General features: G+C 38.4%; 1 pseudogene; it reads right to left on the bottom strand.

Moving 5' to 3' along the window:
• Positions 1-8,852: 8,852 nt before the first annotated feature.
• The window catches only part of LOC149225633 (dynamin-related protein 5A-like), a 62,177-nt pseudogene continuing 46,526 nt past the window's right edge, over positions 8,853-24,503 (bottom strand).

Raw genomic sequence — 24,503 nt, 5'->3', positions numbered from 1 at the left:
TCAAAGTAAATTTTACACAATTCTAAATCTCCAATATTAAACACTATGTATTGATATATGGAAATCTTATGTAAATATAAAATAATAAAATATGATATTATTAATAGTTTTCAAAATAAAAAATAAAAATCAAATTCTAAAAATTATGAAATATTAAATTTAATACAATTATAAATATATTTAATATATACAGTTTAAATAACATTATAAATAAAGTTAATATATACAGTTTAAATAACACAAATCAAGATTTCACTTCAATCCATATATACAGTAAAAAAAACAGTTTAAATAACACAAATCACCATTTCACCTCAATTTTTTCCGCAATAGAAAGTCCAAAAAGTCGCACTAAAGACAACTCATTTTTAAAATAACATGAAAAAAACACATCACAAAGCAGTTGCACTTTCTTGCTAGGTATTCCCTCTTAAGGGTTTCTTAGGGAAAAACACGTGTCTATTGTGGATGGTGTGTGTATTTTTTTCTATTTTCTATTTCCTATTTCTCTCAATTAATCAAGTAGAAAATCAACTAACTAAAAAATTTGGAATATGAAAAATTAACAGTGCATAGTTCAGTGATTTTTTCAAATTTGACAAACGATTCCAATGGAATATCTATAACAATTTATAGATCATATTCAATGTTTTTCATGCAAAGGCTCAAACACAATGGTTGAGGTTTTAGTTTTATAGACCTACCTTCATTTTGCAAGCAAGTGGAGTATATCCAAATTAGAGGTCATGGATGACTCTAAATTGGTGATAGATTAGACATGCAAAAATGTTGTATTAGATAATGTATGTCTTGCCCCCTTCTTTAGGAAATCTAAATTGTTTTCAATGGTACTCTTAATTATAGCCTAGCCTTTTTGGTTTCTATGAGTATTAGGATAGCTAGTAGATGAAAATCATGGAGTTTCATTTCTAATTATGATTATTTGTAACTCGTCATTTTTTATATCTCTTTGATGTGCAAATGTTTCTCAAATCTTTCTTGAAACAATTTGTTAAGCATCGACTTTTGTTATCATTATGGAAATGCTTTTGTTTTGTCAAAAAAAATGGTGAATATAATGTCATAATTATAGTAGTTATTTGGACTTTTAGGGAAGTGACTCTTTAAATGTTGAATTTTAATAGTAACATGTATATTATCCATATCTAAAAAAAATAAATGATATATCTATATATATAGTATTCAAAATGAATAACATTAATTTCTACGCTACCATATTTCCAAAGTAAATTTTGCACCACTCTAAATCTTCAATATTAAACACTATGTATTGATATATGGAAATCATATATTTAATGTAAATATAAAATAATAAAATATGATATTATTAATATTTTTCAAAATAAAAAATTAAATCCAAATTTTAAAAGTTATGAAATAATAAATTTATAAATAATGTTTAAAGCATCAAAAAAAATTATGTAAAAATAAATAAATGATATTTATATAAACATTTTTCTATGTAATATAAAAATAGTATATATAGTATAAAAATAATATTCAAATATTACACAACCAAAAGGAAAAATATATTATAAGTTATATGATATATAATAAAAACATTTATAATGTGTTATTCTAGTTGAGAAGACGAGAAAGATTAATTTTCACATTCTCATCTTTCCAAATTAGATTTTGCCACCTCTCAATTCATTTTTTTCTACAACTTGGAGAGTTTTTCCATTCTTCCCGTCAATCTCCCCAAAAATGGACATTGTACTATCCTCAACAATCCAAATTTAGGCATTATTTTGTCATCTCACACATCTAGGGGTCCCACTATATTCTCTACCTTCTCACACTCCAATAGCTCCAACCCCTCCAACATTGGAAAGCTGCCACTCCCGACCTCTAACTCCCTTAGCTCATTGCACCCCATATTTTAATGTCCCTTAAATTAGATAGTTTCTCTAATACCAATATTTTCAATAATGGACAAGTCTTTATGTACAAATGTTGAAGTTTGAGTCTCAATCTATCATTGAACACACCAGAGGGTCCCTCTATAATGTCAAAGGGTATAATTTGTACATGAAGATACAATGCACATGTACTGGTTTTATCTTGATAATAAAATCAATGTTTTTTTCCTCTAGAAAAAAAAAATGTTAAGATTTTGTTGATTATCAAATCACATTCATAGTTTATAAAATCAATTTTAAATTTAACTCTTTTTTTGTCAAGTAATTTTTCTACTCTATGGTACCACTCACACAGTGCCACCTCCACTTGAAAAGAAGATGAGAAATAAATAGAAAAACAAGGCTACAATTATTACCTTTCATTTCTTGACATTTTTCCATGAACAACTCCCCAACTTTACATTCAATCATAGCATTAACGGTGGAAAACAACTAGTCATCTACACAATTTCCAATTCCATCATAAATGCAATTCACAACAGCAAGAAGGAACAAAGGAAAACAACAGGCTCCATCGCACTTAATTCATCAACTTCCCATTCAATCATACATGCAACCCACACCGACAAGAATGAGCAAGGGAAAGCAACATATTAATTACTCATTTTCCACTTCATCTAATTCCTTGCCCCTACATCCCATCACAGACAACTATTACAACAAACAATAATCAATGTTAGAGAACAACAGAAGACCATCAAAGCAACATTGATCTTGAAAGGATTTACTGACCAAAAGGGAGAGAGGATGCAGTAGAGTTAAAAGCACATAATTCTACCTTATTTTTAATCAAAAGAAGCATAGCAAGTGATAACAGTCAATTCATTCCTTAATCATTCCATTCCAAAAATATAGATAGTAAACTCTCCTAGTTGCAATGCATCAAACAAAAATGTCATCAGCATATAACTGTGAACTTGAATTAAGTGTACAAGGCAAAACAAAGCTAAAATTTGCAATCTAAATCCATCTCATTGATTAGCCTTTTCTTTTCAAAAATTCTGTTGCACACACTATAATTCTCAATTAGTCCAAAAGAGAACAACACAGTCTGAAGGACTCCAAGGTTGCCATCTAACAAAGCACACAATATATAACTAGTTATCTATGGTATTTACAATAAAGACCCTATCACTGAACTCTGTCAAGCCCTCGCCCATGATCTCTTTGCAATCTAACTAAAGCAATCTTCATAGAATCATTCCAATGCAAGTGGGTTGTAACACTTAACAAAGCACACAAATGCATGACCAATAATAATATTTCCCGTAAAGATTTAATTTCTCTTATTCCTAGGGCCATCATGCCATGATCCCTACACAAGAAACATTATACTACCAAACAATTTCAATGAACACAATTCACATGTTTGCAACAAAAATTATAGACACAAATAGCATCCAAGCACCTCTCTTCAAAAAAACCAGCATTGATTATATAGAAACATTGAAAGCTATACAATAATATATAAAGCCACACTTCAAGCTGCATATTGACATATTGAGTTTTATCAAACTCATAGTTCAGTCAAATAAAACTACCAAAGTCTTTAGAGTTCACCCAACCTAAATGGCAATGTAGCAAGAAATTCCAAAAAACAGGACAGATGTTGTTTGATGGATGAAAATAGATTCATCCCAAACCATAATACTAAAGTAGCCAATATAAGGACTGCAGAGACATTGAGAGAAAATGTCTCTCTTGTAATCTTAAAAAGGATTTTACACTTCATCCCTCCAGATTTCAAAAGTAAATAGCTCCTGGGTTGCTCAATTGGAATTTTGATGATTTTGACCTTCAATAAGTCTATTTCCCTTACTGAAAGAGATAGAACTACATGCTCCAGAGATGTTCAGTGTTAGATTTCAGTCTGTATAATGTCTCATCAAACCATAAGCCTATTTTTGGTCCCAAGCATTTCAACTCCTAATAAAACAACACAACGGGAATTGTTCTAATTTTAATTATCTCCTTGTGAATTTCCTTCCAGATATACTTGACCTGCTTCTTGACCTGTGCATACCAATGTCACAAAGTCCAACTCCCTCTCCCTTTAGTCCACCAAAGACTTAGTACCAACAATGAATTTCCAAGCCTACTTAAGAAGATGTATGATGAGCAACATTGTTACTGACTGGTTGGGAAAGCCTTGATGCCCAAGATAAATAAGGAAGTCTAAGAACAAAAAAAGAAACATAATCTACTTCATTCGCTGGCTACTCCACGTCCCTCCATCTGGACTTGTGTCAACCCCCACAGTGACTTGGGAGTAGGTCATGCTCCACATCTAGTTCTTGTTTTTACATTTCTCCATAGCCCTAGGAGCTGCAAGCCATTAAAGTAAGTCAGCTTGAAGTTTTTAGATCTAGAACTATAAGTTCATTGCACGGATGAAATTGATCAAAAGAAAGATTTGCTCAAATACCTAGGCCAATTTCTTCAGAACCCTTCATGATACGTAACCTCTTGCAAGAGTCAGTGAACATCCTGCAATGAGTATTCCATATTAGCAATTTGTTTTGTTGAAAACATTGTCTGAGCCACAAAGAAGGCATTGACATTCTAGGAATAGAAAAAATGACAACAGTAAGATTAATTGCAGAGGAAAAAATTAAAATGTGAGAATGGCCTAGACATTCTTTTGACATGGTATATATGATATGTAACGCGAAATTGGACAGAACTTGGACGGAGCATATATTAAAGTTCTCATTGGTTTCCAAATTATACCAGGTCATAATTTCTTGATATTTTTTTTCTCATAGTTTATATATATATACCTGATGTTTCATTATTGATATATCATTGCATCATGAGATGGTCCTACTATTTTTGCTTAATTTCATATATAGCTGGAAATATATGACTTTGTTGATGAGTTCATCCTGTTTTGTACAGTATCCCATGTGGTGGAGAGATGACGACCAAATATTAGATTCTCTCTCTCTTGTAGAATCTGTAATGTATACCACAACCTTTTTCGCTAGCATGACAATGAAATGAACAAGCTCCATCACAATAGTTATAATCATTGGCTCGTTCCCACCAAACCCACCTAGAAGTTTTGTTTTGCAATCCTTTTTTTAATGTAAATTTATTTGTTAATCCCTGCCAAATGCCATATGTTTGATAAATAACTCACTATTGTCAAATAAAAACAATGATGCCTTGTCTCCCATGTGATGCATTAAATAAATTGAAACTGTGAGGGGGACAACACGATATTTCTATTCTGTCACTATGATCCCTTGTCTGGTCTTGCTCATATCTTTATCAACTCAACCTTGATTCTCACTGCCATTGGATATCAGGTCTTGCCCATTTCTTTATCAATTTTACTCCTGATCCTCACTGCCATTAGATATCAGGTATTTGCTAATTTCTTTATCAACTACCTTGATGATTGATCCTCACTGCCAATGGATATCATATCTGATTACAACCATGTTCCATGGTTGTGCAAAAATCTTGTTAGCCTGGGAACTTTTGATGATGTATATCATTGCAATGGTAGAGCAACAGTTAGTGTTGGTGTTGTATCTACTCAGGAGCATGTTCACAATTGCAAAACTGAACAAAATATACAAAAGTTGACAAACACTAGAGACAGTTTTTTCTTACAAACAAAACCATCTCCACAAAGCATCTACAATCCTAAAAAGTTATACAATAGATGAAAACCAAATCAATCTAGATCAAGCAAACTCAAATGCTAGTGGAGACATGCCATTGTCTGTGCCGAAGAAACCTTTTTTCCATGTTGGATCTTCATTTGGAAAATGACACGAAGGAATTAGAAGACTTATCTCTAATTGAAACTTCTTTACCTTCAAGAAATTCCTGCAAATCTAAGCTCTTAGAAGAGGCAGATTTGACAGATCCTCATGATCCATGTTACAATGCAGCTTCTAACAACATTTTAATGCAATAATCTACACAACCAATCTCGGTTATCAGAAACATGAGCCCCTGCGATTTCTTCTTGATATTCTTTATTGATCTATATAGATATAGATACTACATAGAAATTTAGAAGGTAGTCAGTGTCGTCTTCCACTATTTTGGAGGGCCATTCTGCCAAGAGGCAGAAGAATCTCCAACAAGGATTAAGCATAAATTAATTTTGAAATGAAGCTTCCTTGCATTATCCTAGTAAATTTGTCTTCAAAACAAAGGTTTTATTTATCAACTTCTTTGGTTTACTTTTAAGTTTTCACCCTTTTCTTAGTTGCAATATGTTATCTGAGAAGTGGGGACTATTTTTGGAAATGTGATTAAACGAATAGGATTAATTGAGTGGAAAGAAAATAGATGGAAGATTTACCATGGACATGTACAAAAAAAATAAACATTAACCAATAAATCTATTAGTCAATTATTGTTTGTGATTTTTAGTGTATTAAATTTTGCAGGTTACAGTTGAGGGCCACCCAATGGAAGTGTTCATGTTCAGAAGTGTTGGGAAGTTGGGAACTAGTGCAAGAGAGATTGAATAAACAAATTATACAACAAATAAATATCGAGTATGTGTGTGTGTTGGGGGTAGGGGTAAGATAAAAAAAAAGTATATTGTAACAGTCTAACTATACTCTTAACGATATATAAGAACAAGCACCAACATCTTGTGATGTGCAAAAATTTTGAAATTCATCTTGTGCTATACAAAAATGACGAAATTCTTTAAATGGAAAGTTTATATGGAAATGGCTAAATATGATCTTCGTAGATTGAACTAGAATACTGAGGTCATTTTGTGCATGGATATCTTATCTTTGACAATGAGGTGGGAAGTTGTGTACGTCTTTTAAGTTTTAGTCCAACTAATTAATTTTTCTCCATGTTTAGGTTATACTTATCACCTTATGGGAAGTTCAGCACAACTTCTCAACAAGCAAAATTGCTTCATTCACATAGAATATTTGTGCATTAAGAAATTCCCAGTAAATACTAGAGAGGCTTTATGTTGTGAGTTTCCCAATGCAAACAACACAAGTTGAATGCTCATTGAAGCATGGGAAATATATAACAAGCAGCATGCATATATGTTTGTGGGGAAAGAAACTTTTTTGATACTTGGAATAGACTCAAACAAATAACGATAGATTGAAATACATAATACAATATGAACAAAACAAGATTGAAGAAACAAGTAACAGATGGAACATATAAAGAGATAAAATGTATGTTAAGCTTCAAGGTTGACCAATCTAAGCCTTAAGGTACCCTCTAAAGCAACATTGTCTCTAAAACTCATAGAAAGGCTACTCAATGAGCCAAGAAAGCATACGCTTTAACATAAGCACATAAAGAAGAGAATTGTAAATGTGTAGAACATATCAACTACACTCCAAATCCTAACAAGGACAATAGGAAGATGGACTCATGATAACTTTCATACTTTTCTCTGAAACTTGAACATAACAAATGCCATGGTCTAGCAGTAGCAAAGTCTCATAATAAGATGTTTGTCTCATACTAAGATGTTTGTGATGACCTCTTGCTCTGTCTCATAATAAGATGTTTGTCTCATACTAAGACCTCTGTGCTGACCTCTTGTGAACATGTGAGATGCTTAATTTATTATGTATAAGATGGTTGAAATCCCACCATGGTGATTAATTATCTCTAGAAAGGTTTATTCTATAGGTTAACTAACCTTAAGCAAGGTAAAACAACAGGTATTCATTCAAATAGATTGCAATCTACTAAGGTGTCTTCACATGAATGCCATGCACAACAACATCTCTGGATGGATTTTGTTAAAGGCTTCTTGATCTTGAATCAAAACCTTGATGAATCTGCATCATGTTAGGATATTCCGACACATAGGAAATAGTTTAGTATAACTTGGTCTAGTGTAGAGTTAGGTAAAGTGCGTTTCTTTACTATTTACTTTTGTAACTTACAATCCGATGGTCACAATATGTTCTAGACATGAAGTGATCTGACTGTTCATTCTCTCCTTGGTATTACCAACACTTGATCTGTGGCTTAACACCCGATTGGTCCATGATCTCTATTTAAAGAGCATGGAGGGTCATTTGTATGAGATGGTATAAAGTCACTGTAGAAGCGACACATCACTACTAACATGCTCTTTCGTAGAAATATAGATACAAGCTCTAGTCGCAACTACTATGGTAAGATAAAGTATTAGGACTAGAGAAAATCAAGTTTTAGGAGATCAAATTTCAGCTCATGATCTCCTGCTCAAGCCTCACAGGATTACGATACTTGCAGACAAATGAAAGAAGAATGATTACAAATTACATTGCTATTAAATATCAACATAATTTAACATTGATAGGTAAGGGAAAATCAATCAAACTCATGTGAGATCTCAAGAGTTTTTCTCTATTACTCTAGTCTTTTCTACCTCTAGGAGATTGGCAAGCATTGTTGCAAATATGATATTGACTATATTTAAATTATGTAAAATACATTTCACGACAAAGCATACATGATACATGTATCCGAGAGATTATAATTTTGATAATCTACTAAGACCACATGAACATACAACACATTGATAGGTTGGTAGGAAAAATAGCACATTATAAATTACGTAAAAGAAGATATCAAGTCCATGGAAAGAACCACCAGAGAGTCTGGACTCCATTGAGTCAACCATTAAAGTCAAAACTACATAGAACATGTATTACCTTGAACAAAGGTTGTTTCACTTTAGCGTCCAGAACTTCTGAAATGTAACTGCATGTCTATGTTGGGTCTAAACCACTCTAGAACCTTACACGACTTTTATACCCTGCATAGAATTCGAGTCAGCATTCCAAATGTTAAGATCATTACAAAAAACTAGTGCCAGTGACTCTGGGAAAATTCCACCTATTGTTTATTCAAACAGTGTGTCTTCCCTTTCTCAATCCCAAGTTCCAACAACCTTCCAACTCAAAGTGCATGAGCAAGATTCCTAAATTCATTCAAGCAAGATTGCAAAGTCTTCAAACACTTTTGCATGACTTGGCGTTCATTCCTAAGAAGGTCCACAACACCAGGTGCAACAAACATATCCATAAACGTTTCATCAGTCACAGTAAATAGCTCCACTCCCAGTGCCACTATTAATTTGTCTCGACAAGGAGTCAGGAAGCCAGCATTTAGAGCAGATGGCACACATGTTCTATGAGGGCTTCACGGATACTCCCAAAATGTTGGGCAGCTAAAGAACAAACTTCAGTGTATGTTGATGAAGAGTTGTTGTTCCCAAATAACACATTCGAGTTGGAATGTTTAGGCTCCTTGTTTTGACCTACACGAGAATTAGATACCAATGGCATTTGCCTCTTCCGCCCTCCCAATTTAGCTCCAATACACCCACTGGAAATTTCATATTCCCTTTTGTTGTGAAGGTAAATATCCTATGTGGATAGATGTGATCCCTCTAGCCTAATGAGTGGGTCTAGCAACAAACTAAACTAACTAACATACACTTTCCTAGTTTATGTTTAACAAATGCAGAGAGAAGGAGAAACCTACCTCGCTTTGATGTTAATCGCTCGATCCTTTTGGAGATGACTTTGATTCTTTTGCTCCATGCCTTGCTTTTTACTTGTTCTTCACATCCGAGTGCCTGCAAGAAAGATCAAAGAGCTATGAAAGATACAAGAGCATATATGGAATACATCAAACATAAACTACTTAATAGATCAAGGAGTATTAAGCTAAAAGCATAAACATTTACAAATGGAAAGTGAACATCAGATGTATATATTAATAAGCTAAAAAGGGAAGCATACAACCTATGCCTTAATGTTGGAGACCTCCTTTTGGTGGATGTCCAATTCCAAGCAAAGAATCTTCAAGCACTCCTTCTCCAAGTTAGAATGGGCAGCATGTAAGCATAATCTCAGCATAGGAATGCAACAATCAATGACCAACCATTTGGGGATGGAAGAGAGTTGATTTATAGGAATGGAGAGGGAGTTATGGATCCACAAAAGAGGGAGGAAGGTACAAATCTCAAGAGGAAAGCCTGTGATGATAAGCTCAAGAGGTCCAAATGGGAGAGCTCGACCATATCAACAACAACCAATATCCAGTTTGTTGTTCTCGAAGTTTCTAGTGCACAAAGCTTCTCCTCCAGTTTGGGAAAACCTAACAAAATAGGTTCAACGCAAGTTTTCATATCAAAACCTATGTTGATAGCGCTAGGGTGGAACAGTGCAACCTGCCATTAGCACAGGCAGGTAGTGTAGCAAAATGCGCTAGACCTAAAAATTAGGCTTTTAGTTAACCTTCTTCAGAATTGATTCAGGGAAGTTTTCCTTTGATTCTTCAGGGAGGTTTTGGTCTGTATATCATGATGGATATCCTGCACAGTTGTCAATGCTTTTGCACTTTGGGATATAGAATAGGAAGTGAATAGGAGGTGTGACAAAATATTGTGTAACACCTTTTCTTTGATGCATCGATCTCACTGCTTGGTTGATCCAGTGAAGGTGTCTCAGGGACAATCATTTGACTTTCTCTAAGTGGATCTCTTGAATCAGACCCTTTGTTTGGTGTTGCTTGCAGGTGCCCTAGTGGAGCAACATTCTCATGTCCCTCATCCAATCCCTCTTCTTGGGGACATCCTAGATCTTCAGAAAGGTCCATAAACATTGGAGTAGACGATTGAACCTGTATCTTGTTGTTGATGCTCCAAAGCCAAAAAATCCATTTCCCATGTTGTATTATGGCCTATAAACCTGAGAATAAGGACTTGTCACCGATTCCAAATGATGCCTCACAAGCTCCTTGCATTTATTTGTCAAATTTTGGATGAAATGGTCATAGGCCCGCCTCAAAGCAGCATGAAAAGAAATATAGCCTCCAACCCCAGCAATGGTGCTTCTCTCACAATCAGAAGAGTCTTCAATTCTTGTGTACTCAATTGCAAGTTCAAATTAAAAAACAACAACAATTGTACACCTCAAAGTAGGATCAACTGCATGAATTGTGTCCAACCAAAGTGAAGAGCACCACTCCACACTACTCTCCTGAAGGAAAAGTGGGTAGGTGCTTCTAATGCCTTTACCATAGCTAAAATATCATTCGATGTACTTTTTGGTTCACCCTTCTGTTGTAGCCACTACAACACCACCCAAAATTTTGTGCATATCTAAAATTTTGGGTCCCCTGCTACTCGCCTCAAGCCATCCAGGGATGCTCCAGTTGTCCATTGGCTAATTCACCACATGGCTTGTTCTTGTCAGACCCTGTCGACGCATTCACTCGTGTAATCATGCGATATATATTGCATTCTTTTGTCATGCCCCATCTTTCGAATCGACCCAACCCTTCCATTAGGGTTTTGGAAGTGTGATGTCTTGCCCAAGACTTCAGATATTTTCCCTATGCCTTTCAATCAATGGTGACACCGTGTGTGGGTGGACAAGACCCCAATCTGGCTTTCATTATGATTGGCCATACTAGGGTTTGGAGAGAAACCCTAAATTGGCACAAGAATGTTTCCCTGCATGATTTAACCTAATTCATATTCCTCCAGAGTTGCATTCTCTGTTTGGCATTATGGTAAGAATCATTGAATTTCATGTCTCACCTACTTTCATAATTGGTTCCCCATCCCACCATGTGAATTAGGGTTTGTAAGTTTGTCACCTTTACGTGCATCTTTGAAGCCCTGCTTTGCATTAATATCCACCCCCCAAATGCATGTTCATGAGCATTTCAAGGAACCCACCCTATGAATGCATCATCACCTTAGGCATCATGAAATATCAGAGACAAACACAATTAATATATCCAGAGGGTTTTGAGTCGATCTCGAAACTTGATGCCCAATTGACCAACCCATATAATTCGTAGCACTTTGATTTGGATAATTTACTCCCTAGGTTCCTGAAGTGAATTAGTTTATTTATTCATTGGTTTCCATGTTCTCACATGAAAATATCACTATTGGGGGCTAACTTGTTTTCATCCCACCTCATTTTTATGAAATTGATTGAAGATGCCAATGGTATACACTCAACTATGCAACGGTTATGTTAAGAAATTCCTTGACCCAACATTGCTAAGATGCTCTCTAGATGAACCTCACCTATTCTCCTAAGGAATCGAATGGAAAATTGAACTCGACACAAGATACACTCTTTACTCTTTAATACGTGGCAATTATTTAATAGATGCCATGGTGGATTTCTTTTAACAATAGAGGGTTAATTCTTAGTTTAAACCACCATAACCCATTCGAAAGTATTATGGGAGGTTTTTTTGTCGAGAAGGGACTATAGCCATGTGGTTAGCAACCTTGAAGGCTAACACATGCGAGAAATGCATAGTGGGCATTGGTGACCAAAGGGATGGAGAGCGATATTTTGAGCCCAACTTGGGTGTTTGGATGCTAGGTGGAAGCAACACCTTGAGCATGACGAAAGGGTCATATATTCCATACATGCAGTGGCTGTATCTTTTGCCAAAACAAGCTTTGAAAGGGGATCCTCAAAATAATCGATGTTAATCATGAGAAGGCATTGAAGACCGTTTCACAACATTAGCTCGAAGCCCAAGTTATTTATTCAATGACCTTTTGAAAATTTGATGTTGCATGTCTTATTATTCGCTGAAGTCACATCTAAATAGGTTCCTCAAGGTTTTTGGTTCTACATCAGGGCGATTATGCTAGAACAATGCATATACGAATGTGCACAGTGAGTAATGTTTCTTGGTACGCAAGTATCACTGGAGAAGGAGTTGTTGTAGAGGTTGAATGCTGAATTGGACTCATTCTGCGAGTCACAGTCCCTTTGGCAAGCCCATAAGTTGCAACATCGCACTCCATGAGTAGCCAGGGAATGTGACTTCCTATGCAACATGACTGTACGACCCCTGAGAAGTCGTGCTTCCACCAAAGCTCGCAACATCGCACTCCACGAGTAGCCGAAGGGTGTGACCTTCATTGTAGTGCGACCATGCGACTCCTCTAGCGGTCACTAAGCTACAGGATAAAAAACCTTCAATCAATTAACATAGGCCATTGACTCCACCATTCTATCTCTCCTTTTGCCCTCGCCATAAGAAGCTAAACTCCTCATTGATATATATACGATCCATGTTAGACAGAGCGAGAGATTTGTAGGTGGAAAAATATGAGTCAAGTGACTAACATTCACTCTAGGGAGACGATGGACGAATTTAGGCTGCAAAATAGCATTTAGTACCCAGGAATATGTTCTACTAAAGGAAACAAACCCATTGAAAGTATCCCACTCAGTGCAGAGACACCAACACCAAGTTCCAAAATCAGTCACATTATTTTAGAGAGCTTGTTAGTCGTCAGGTCGCAACTGAGGATCTCAAGTGGAAGTGCGACTAGCTTTGCTGCAACTGTGCGACCACCACTTAGTCACATTCCAACCCACAGTTGTTGGATCACATTTTACTCCTCAGGCAAGCCTCCAAGGTGTGCGACCTACCTAGAATTGCAACTGTGCGACCTCCCAAAAGTCTCACTCCCACTCATAGTCACCCATTGCATTGTAAAGTCCCAATGTCCCAGCCATGAGTGCAACCTCCATTATAAGACCACCACGAGACCTCTTAAGTGGTATTCCTTGGGTGTGATTGGTCGCAAGATGTTTTGGGGCCTGTGAGCAGAAAGAAAATCATGCAGGTTCAGTCAACAAGAAATCGGAGTAGGAGGAACGCACTATACCAATGCATAGTCCTGAAAGGTCAAATTTAACATTGACTGTTATGAAACCGGCTCACAAAAAGATAGAAAAGATAGATCAATGCCTTATAAATAAGCCTCTTTGAGGGGGGAACCTCCTTTACATTACACAAATGAACAATTCTTGGATGATTCAAATGAAAAAACCTCCTTTCTATATATAGGAGTTTAAGGGGTCACAATATAACCAAGCTGACCTAACAATAATACTATAAATGGACAAAACTAATAATAGAGGGATTCTATGGGGCACAATAATAACAATATGGGGACAATAGGGGCACGTCAATAAAAATAAGGGATACAACAACAATAGTAATGGAGGAATCACTAGTATTATAGGGAACTAAAATGCCCCTCTCCTTCAAAAAAGTGTTGTCCTCAACGCTTGAGTAGTTTTGGATGCTTCTGTATAAAATTCTTATCCTCTCATGTGGAATCTTCAACGGGTAATTTCTTCCACTTGATGAGATACTCTGAAATTGATCGATTTCGTAGCTGTCGAGTTCTTCTTTCTTTGACTGCTTCAGGTTCCAATATGATTTTTCCTTCCTCATCAAGTTCTGGAAATATTGTTTGAACTAGAAGCTTGTCACCTATAACCTTCTTTAAGCATGAAACGTGGAAAACAGGGTGCACTCGGGAAGCTGCAGGAAGCTCCAATGTGTATGCCATAGTACCTATATTTTGCAACACCTTGTGTTAGCACGTAAATCTGCCCTAGCTGAAGGAAGGAAAAATTCAGGGTAACCACAAACCACGCTCAGTCCGGTAGCTAGCCCTACCAGAACAGGAGAGGGCTCTCTCAGAGTCACGCTCAGTGAATAGATAAGCAAAAAACGGTCTGAGATGACTTACAATGAAATATTGATCTTAGGCTAGTAAGTGAATATGGATACAAGGAACAATTTTTATGAATGACCGAGCTTCTGGGATGGTATGGGGCCAACGGTCAGCAAAGAACAGAGAATTTAATACAAAGGCACAGATTACTTCGTGAGGCAAGGCAGGCGGAAAGTGTAGCAATTTAGTTTGGAATAACACGGGACTGAGAGATTGCTGAGGAGTGTAAAAAGGGCATAGGAACATGAATCCTTTTCAACAGAAGAATAACATTGAACATGAAATTTTCCCACAGGCAGAGCAATAAAATTGAATTCTACCTAATCTCACTAAGAAAATTTCACTTGAAATGAACATGAATTGAATTATGAAACATAACAAAATACATATGAAAACATAAGAGACACATTTGCTACACTCACAACCACAAGAATCTCATGAAACAGAGCCGCTGCCTTTCATTAATTCTCTGTCAAAAATACACAGTGAAGAAACAGAGTTTCTTTCCCACAGTCTCCCAGAAGTTATAAACCAACCAACCCTTTGCAAATAGCTTACATACAATATATAGAATGCGCCATGAAGAGATAGAATGCCCAAGGGTTGGGGAGTTACTCGAATCATGACAAAATGGAGATGAAGAGCCAACCATCAGCTACAGGTGCAGCGCTACAAACATGACATTTGGCTTGGGTGACCGTTTGCCTTCCTTCGCCACTTCGATAGAAGTCCATCTGGAAAGAAAATGCTTTAAATTCCGCCTTTGGTGCCAAAAAACCGAAGTGTAGATGAGCGGGCCCACTTGGAGAAGTCGCGAATCAAAATTTCGTGAAACAGAAGCAAATTTGGCAATTTTTCCTCTGTGCGCCGTGCCATTTTCTCTGTGCACCGTGCTACTTTGGGGCCTCTTTTGGGGAACTTTCGGGTGTCCAAAATGTGCCCAAGTGGGCTTGTTGGAAAGCCTATCCTGTCTACTTTCTAACCCAACTGGAATTTCTAAATTTGGTGCTCATTTGCCCCTCCAAATCTTCATTCTCCCAATACTGCTTCCCGTGTGTCAAAAAAGGGGCAGAGAGGCCATTTTTTTGGGTGTTTTTGACCTCCTGGAGACTTAGATCTTGCCCAAATTTCTTGTCCGAGCACCAGTAGTCATGATTTTCCATGTTGAATCCAAAAATGCAAACCATTCCTCATTTGGAGCTCTAGATTTTTAGCGCCGCGCCACAGGGAGAAAAACCCTGTGTTTTGCCCAAAAATTTGTCATGTGACCAAAAATTCCCCAAATTTCTTGAAATTTGGGTTGGAGGTTCTTTATAGGGTGTTATGATGGGCCAAGGAAGCCTCAGCCAAGATTCGAAGTCGATCTTGCTCTTTTGCCTCTTTTGCCTTTCTTGTTGCTTTCCTCAATTTCGCCTTCAAGCTCCTTATCCGGGCCCTTGCACTCATATTTCGTGTCCTGTAATGATAAGCCATGTGTCTCAGCAAGGCAAGGTCCTGATCAACCTTGTCCAGTAGCCTCTCCAAGTGCATGTTCACGCTCTCGAGATGGGCCTCCCGATCCTCATTGATCTCTTGCTCCAATGATGTGAGCTCAACTCTTCTCCTTTGAGCAACTTGGCGATGCTCACGAATGTTTTGCAGCTCCATAATCGCCCGCTGGTCCTCAAGCTGCTTGTTTCTCTACTCTAGGTACTTCATGTTCCACTTGGCCCTCTCCAAGTCAAGGGATAAGGCCTCAATCACTGATTGTTGCTCCTGGATGATCTCTGTAAGCTCTGCATTTGTTGGTTCTGTATCTGTCTCATCATCATGGAGGAGAACGAATTCGGTCTCTCGTTCACCTGATGGCCCTTCCTCCTACACTGGCTCCTTACCTTTGCCCTGCTCATGTGATGTTGATGTCGGAAGCGAGGCCCCTTCCACCCCGGGTGGAGATAACACTCGCTTTGCCGCTGCAAACAAAAGTCTACTGCCTCTCTGATAGGTGATGACTACTGGCATAGTAGCAGTCTCATGGCGCTCATACTGATGTGATGGACCACCTATCTCATGCTCTGCCTCTGATACTACCTGTGGAGCGCTGAAGAAGTCACGGGAGATGAAGTCCTCCCAAGCAATACCCTGCAATCCCAACTGATGATCTACCAAAATCCGGATAAGAGCAAAGTGATAAACACTGTTGAGCTGCTGCTGAGGGGTCCTATGTTGCATGAAATTTTTCATCCTCTCTATGTTCCCGCAAATGAAAAATGGGAGGTTCATCATCTGCACCTTGGTAAAGTGCATGAGCAACCTGATGTGATAGGCATATAGGCGAGAAAACCTCCCCTCACAACTGAAGTACTTCATGATCAATTTCATGAGCGGAGCATACTCATCTCTCAAAAATCTGAATGGGAAAACTCTCGTGAGCTGACTCAAACAACTGGCCTTAATGTAAGGCTCATAATGATGCCTCTCCACCTTCTTCTTCTTATGCCACTGTTCTCCAACATTTGGTATGCCTGTTGCCACTGATATGGCTTCGGGTGTCAATGTGAAAGTGACCCCAGCCAAGATAGATTGACCTCCATGTAGGTGAAGCGCAAAAAGATGGACCAACTCATGGTGAACTCTAACATTTGCCATCCTTTGACAAAATTCAAAACATGCTAGGTGCTGGAAACATGACATAGCAAGAGGGCATGCCTGCAACTCAGTGAGGGTGTTTGGCTCATCTCTAACATGTTTGCCACTCCGGTGATGTCTCCTAGGGGCCTGTTCTCCTGAAGCTGTATCACTGTGGGTCTCCACCTCATACTCTGATGAAACCTCAGATGCCATGACTGTTGTTTATAAACTAAATTTAGGCTGCCCTTTTGATGATGGTGAAAGCTAGGATGTTTTGATAATCTGCCATGAAGGGGACAATGAAATAAGGGAATATTAGGAGGGGAATAATATAATGGGAACAGGGGTTATAGGGAGAATTTTGTTTATGGACATGTAGGGGGTTTGGGTATTTTTGATAGGGTAGGGTTTGGGTTTTTGGCAAGGTAGGGTTTTAGGGTTTGTATTGAGTAATAGGAGGAGGGGTAAGGGAATATGAGTTTGGTAGTGTTAGGGTAGTGATAGTAGGAAAAATGGCATAGGGGAATAAGGAACAGGGGTAGGGTAGGAGAAATAAGCCTTGGCAACAATAACACTGTTACACAACCCTAGCAAGATGGTTTCTTGGTGTCTTTTTATGGTTGCTTTAAGAGTTTTGTTTCATTTCAACCATGGGCATAAAAACCACCATATCTTTATCTAATTTGATGAACAAGTGAGTTTGAGAGCCTAGCTTGCAATTAGAGGGGCTTCACCAAAGATTTGAGGGAGTTTTGGCACGTTCTGGGCGCTTTGTCTCTGTGCGCCACGCTGTGTAGAAATTAACACTGCGGGCGGGCTCTGTGTGCGCCGCGCCCTGTGTGTGCGCCACGCCCCTGCCTGTATGCGCTGCGCACCCTGAAATTTCCTCCAACTGCTCCAAATCGCGCGATTTCACACTCCACGACCTTGCAATGCTTCTCTAAGCTCTTTGATTGCACAATGACTTGGATTTATGATGGAAACTTGTTTATATAGGCTTGGAGGTCATGTTTTAAATTTGCTTTTTCAAAAAACCCACTTTCTAATGTCCTGTTTGGCACCTTTTTCACTGATTTTAATATAACCCTGATTTTCACTTTTTCTCTGAATTTTAGGCTCAAACGATGAAATTTTCGACACTTTTTTGTGGGGATTGCACGACAGAGCATTTGGCCACGGAAACCATGACTACACTTGAAGAAATCAACTGAAGACTCTATTTGAAAATTTTGTCATCAATAGCACTGTTTGACTTTTCTTCAAAACAGAGTTTTGAAGAACAGTCGAAGTTTATCAATATGATGATGAAACTCTGCGGATCATTACTTTGCAAGAGCATCACTCTGGCCTGCATGGCTTTACTGGACATATTTAAAGACCAAATTGATCAATCCCTAGACCTAATGACCAAAAATGACTTTCGTCTGTTAAAGGACCAGACCTTGACTGTTATGGACTTTTTGATTATTTGACACAAAGACATAAGCCAGCAGGAGCCAGACATGAGGGGAAATGACTAGCATGACTTTCTCCGTCAGATCATGGCATGCCCCTAGCAAAATGCAGCTGAGTGAATGGAGCGGGACACCTAAAAATGAAATGCATAAAGAGTTTTGATCTCTAACGGAGGACTGACCAGACCGACTCTAACATTGGCTCCAATGGGGGATGGTAGCTCCTTGGAGGTGCCAAGAACAACAGATCTCTGGAGGAGCTAGACAGTGCCTTTTTTCCATTGGGCTATGGAGTCATCATTTCGACTACAACACAGGACTCTGACTTATTTATGAAACTGAAATGACCAAGAAATTGACTCAAACTTGACATTGAAATAACTCAAAAACTAACTTGACAGATTGAAACCAAACTGAAATAAAAATGGTATTTACAATGACAGTGGAAGCAGCGTTAATAAATTAGCAGTGGTACCGCTTGAGCAGCCGACCATTGATCGGCCCTCCTGGACAATCTTCCCCGTTCATTTCCTTCAGAAGAAAGGCATTCTGACCCCTATATGCTGCAATCTTGAAAGGACCTTTCCAAAGATTCTTGAACTTTCTGTGCTTACCTTTCTCTTCATTCCTTGCATCCCACTTTAGCACCACATCATCCAATTGAAATTTATCTGCCTTTGCTTTTCTGTCATAAATTTTCTTTATTTTCTCCTGCAATTTGGATGTGTTCTTGAAAACTTCTTCTCTTGTTTGCTGCAAGTGGACCATTTGATTCAACCTTCTCTGCATGGGATCTTCTTCACTGTCGGCCTCCTGAAGAAGTCTGACTACTGGGGCAGCGAGAGAGGTGGGAAATACTGTGTCAACTCCATAAACAAGCTCAAATGGTGACATACCAATGTTTTTTTCTGACCGATCTGATCTGCCCAAAGCGCATGGACCAACCTCTTATTCCAGCTCTTTTTATTTATTTCCAGCAGCTTCTTGATGATGTTGACCAATGATTTATTCGAAGATTCCGCCAATCCATTACCTTGCGGATGATAGGCAGTTGAGTGACCCAAAATGATGTGATATTTATGACAAAATTCTACCATCCTCTTTGATTTGAAAGCTGCTGCATTATCGGTGATTAACTTATTTGGACAACCAAAGTGAGACAAGATGTTATTTTCGAGAAATGAAATGATTACCATATCTGTAGCTTGTCTGGTGGGAGTTGCCTCAATCCATTTTGTGAAATAATCTGTCGCTGTGAGGATCCATCTATGCTGACCGGAAGAAGTGGGATGAATTTCCCCAATGAAATCCAACCCCCACTGCTGGAAAGGAGCGCTCACCTCAATGGGCTTAAGTGGCAAAGGCTGTAATTTCTGTTTTCCTTCGAAAATCTGACATTTATGACAGTGCTTGACCATCTTGTACACATCAGCAAACAATGTAGGCCAATAGTACCCTGCTCTCAAAATTTTATTTGTTGTTGACTTCCAAAAAAGGTGACCACCGCACTCTCCTCTGTGGAAATCCTCCATGACTTTCTTTGCCTCCTCTTCCACCAAACAATTCAACAAAACACCACCGAGATCTTTCCAATATAGTGCAGAATTTAGAATGCAAAACTTGGCAGCCTTCAACTTGAGTGTTCTCGCTTTATTTCTAGTCATGCCGGGCGGTGGTGATAGATTTTTAGCACATATATTATATCTGAATACCATGGGGACAGAGCAAACATTTCAGATACCTGAATGGATGATATTTCCTCATTCTCATCAGACATAGTAGTGATCAGATTTATGTCCAAGGCATGCAAGTTTGATTCGGCCATTAACTTCACCAACCCCTGTCCTTTGACCAGCTTTGTGGGCTTTATTTCCACATCATATTCCAGCAAGGCTGCAATCCATTTGCCTCTTCTTCCTTCCAGATCGGTCTGCACTAAAACATCTTTTACAGCAGCGTTAGGAACATAGGCCAAAATATGAGAATGTAGAATATATACTCGGAAATCTTTCAATGCCTTCACCAGTGCCAGGGCTTGCTTCTCAATGATGTTGTACTTTAAAGCTGCATCTCTTATAGCTCTGCTGAAGAATGCGATGGGTCTTTCATGATCATCTCTTTTCTGCAATAATACTGCTGCCATAGTGTGCTCCGAAGCAAATGAAAACAATATGAAATCCTGAGTGTAGTCCGGGCTAACTAGAGTTGGAGCTGAAGAAAGGGACAATTTGACCAAATTGAAAGATTTTACAGCCTCCTCTGTCCATTTCACTTGGCTATCCTTCTTGAGCATGTTGGTCATCTCTCTTAAGTGTTCAGCAAGATTAGGCACAAAGCGACGCAGAAAATTCATCTTACCATTGAACGATTGTATCTCTTTTTTATTCTGGGGTAGATCGATTTGCTGAATCGCTTGCACATGTGCTAGGTCAATACGAATGCCATCCTTTGAAATAATGTGCCCGAGCAATTTGCCTTCCTCCATGGCGAACAAGCTCTTCTTAGGATTTAGCGATAAACCATATTTTCTGCACTTTTGAAAGACAGTTTTTAGATGGTGCATGTGTTCTTCATCAGATTTGGAAAACACTGTCAAATTATCCAGTTACACCACCAAAAACACATCCTTCTCATTTGCAAAAGCCAAGTCCATTGCACGTTGAAATGTGGCGCCTACATTCTTTAAACCGAAAGGCATTTTGGCGTAATGAAAGGTTCCCCATGGAGTGGTGAATGTTGTCTTGTCTCGGTCATCCTCATGGACATAAATTTGGTTATATCTAGAATAACCATCAAGTAGTGACATACGAGATGCCCCCACTACTCGCTGAAGTATATGGTCCATTTTGGGCAGTGGATAGTTGTCCATCAATGAGACTTTATTGAGATTTCTGAAATCAATGCACAAGAAGATCTCACCTGTCTACTTTCGTACGGGCACCAAGTTAAAGATCCATTCTGAAAATCTGATGGGCACAATGATACCTGAATTGTACAACCAGTTTACCTCCTTTTCAATAGATGGCAGCAACTTTGGATTTATCCTTCTCAGCTTCTGTCTAAATGGTTTTTGATTGGGATTGATGGGTATAGTGTGTTGAATTATATTGGTATCATAGGTCTTTAAGTCAGAATAATCCCAAGCAAACACATCTGCAAATGAAGCCATCAAACTGATATATTTGTCCTTCATCTTTGGCGGCAATGCTTTGGACAATTTTACCAACTTAGGATTAGCGGCTGTTCCTATCTTGACCTCTTTTACACCCTTCTCTGTTGGCTGCAATGTTGGCTTGCGGGCTACATCATCTTGGTCAAAAAGTTCTTCTAGAGGTATCAGGCCTTTAGGAATAATGTTATTCTTCAGCTGCGACACGTCCATTTCATTGATCTGCACTTCATCTATACCATTCCCTTTGCCATTGTCATTTTCTACATCGATTGAGGTTTCTTTGAACTTGCCTTTGTTTTGCAGAAAATCATTAATTTCCTCATCATCTTGAAACACTTGCCAATATCTCTGATTGTCTGGAATGGTTGGACAATTCTTGACATGGATTTCAAATTTATTGCTAGAGTTCATTGGGATTTTCAAACTACTTGCTGCCTTGGCAAGAGCGTCAGCAATACTATTTTGTATACGAGGCACACATGTCAAGGTGTATTCTGAAAATAATTTTAGGATGTCTAAAACTGCATTATGGTAGGCCCGCATCCTAGGATGCTTCGCTTGATACTCGCCTGTGACCTGCTTTATTACCAATTCAGAGTCGCCATATACCGAAATCCTTTTAGCATTCATCTTTCAGGCCAGCAATCAGAGCTTCATACTCCACTTCATTGTTTGAACACTCAAAAGCCAACTTCTAAGAGCAAACCCTCACGTTACTAGGCACTTTGTTTGGGGCGGAGAAAGGACTGCGTACCCAAATTCCAATTCCAGCACCATCATTTCCCACTGCTCCATCAAAATCCATGGTCCACATGCCTTCTTCCTCCTCTTGCAAGTGCTGGAAATCTGTTTGCTGTGTCTTGTCTACTTGCTGTCCATTACTTTCAGCTGATTGCCCGACATTGTTCTACTTTTCTTGTCCTTTTTTCTTTAAAATTTCTCTGAAATTTTCTGTTATTTCCGGAATATCATCTGCTTCTACTAACTGACTATGTATATCATTTAAACTATTTGAAAACAAAACAAAAGACTCTAAATCTGTATGTACATAGTTAATTGGATGATTTATGGGTTTCTCCTTGCTTGTGATCATATATTTCATTTTTTGTTCCCGATATAATTTCCCCATTTGTCCAAACACCGGAATCGTTGCATAGGAGAAATCTAGCTGTAGTGTCCCTTTCAATTTCGCTACCCAAGACCTGGAAAGAAGCATGCCAAACCTTGGAGGAATATCTGCTACCACCACATCCATCAAAACATTTTTCATTGGGAGCTGATCCAGACTCACAACCAAGTCTTTGATGAGTCCTATACATCTCACTCTGCTGGAATCAAATGAATAGAGATCATGGTATTTCCGGGTGATGTCCAGACCAAGCTTATCCATGATAGCCTTGGGCATGAGATTGTGAGAAGCTCCGGAATCGAACATGGCATTATGTAACACAAAATCATGCAATCTTAAACTAATGTAAAAGGGTGGCACATCACTATCAGGAGACTCACCATTCGATGCTGGTCCAAAAATCATTTCAGGCTGATCATCTTCTACATTTACCATGTCGGACATTGGGTCCAAATTCAACATCTTAGATACTTGTCCTCTATAGCTGTTGTTCTTCATTATTTCAGTCAAGGGGATGGATACTTTTAACTTAGAAATCTCATTCTCTAAGCTAAAAGCGGGAGTCTTTTCTACCTCTTTGACTGGGATCTCTTTCTTTTCTTTTTCTTTTGATGCAGCTTGCTGCTGTGATTGTTTTGCTGATTTTGATTTGCTGCTCTCCGGACCAACCGCCTCCTTTCCTTTTCTTTGTGTAGCTGATGAATCATTCTTTGCTGTTTCAACCTCCTTCTTTTTCTGAATTGGTTTGGCGGCACATCTCTGTTTCTAAGTGAATATCGCTGCTACTGTGTGGACAGAGCATTCATATACCCCCTTTGATATTCCTCTGATTCTTCTTGTAAAACAGTGTCACTAGCTAGGATGAAATCTGCATCTTTGTGCGCAGCTGAACTCACCGCACACTCTTCTTCTTCGGTAATGTAAGTAGGCAGCTCATCTGGAGTAAAGAGGTGGTTTTCTTCACCTATTACATTCCCGTCCTCATCTGACTCCAGTCCATGCACAAAATTCTGCTGCAAAGGTGTCTGTACTGGCTGTTGTGCTGCCTGCTCTTGGGTTCGCTGATCTCTCTGTCTTATTCTATATTGTGGCTGTTGTTGGCCACGAAAGTTAGGATTCCTAACTTGTGGCTCAGGCTTGTTGAGCTTCACCCTTTCAAGCATCTGCTCTACCTTTTTGAGTAATTGATCCATTGAAGAAGACTCTTCCTTAACCGTGACTTTCTTTTCTGCTTTCGCTCTAGCTCTCTTGGACAGCAGATTTGCTTCAACGCTGACCGCGATTTTCTGCATGTCTTCCATTGTGGCCAGTTCTCTCTCTCTTAATTGGTAGGCCATATCAGCGTCAAAACCATCCGGAAATTTCATCATAGCCAGTCCCATAGGTGGCTTTAGATGATCTGGAATCTCGTTATAAACTGTATTGAATCTAACACAATAATCTTGGACCGACTCACCAGCGTTTCGTTTGATTTGTTCATATTCAGCCAGAATTTGAAGGGGATTCTTTTTCACTTCCCATCGATTTAAAAATTGTCTTTGTAGTTCGGCCAAGGTAGTGATACTTGCTGCCGGCAAACCTCTGAACCATTTCCTCACATCACCTACAAATGTCTGTACAAAGAGTCTCATTGCCACATTCTCCGCATCGATCTCAT

Source organism: Pinus tabuliformis, chromosome J (assembly GCF_031772625.1).
Source record: "Pinus tabuliformis cultivar Carrire ecotype Pingquan chromosome J, CPIR1, whole genome shotgun sequence".
Taxonomy (NCBI): domain Eukaryota; kingdom Viridiplantae; phylum Streptophyta; class Pinopsida; order Pinales; family Pinaceae; genus Pinus; species Pinus tabuliformis.
Note: the sequence above shows the minus strand (reverse complement) of the source record. Positions and strands in the feature narration are given on the sequence as shown.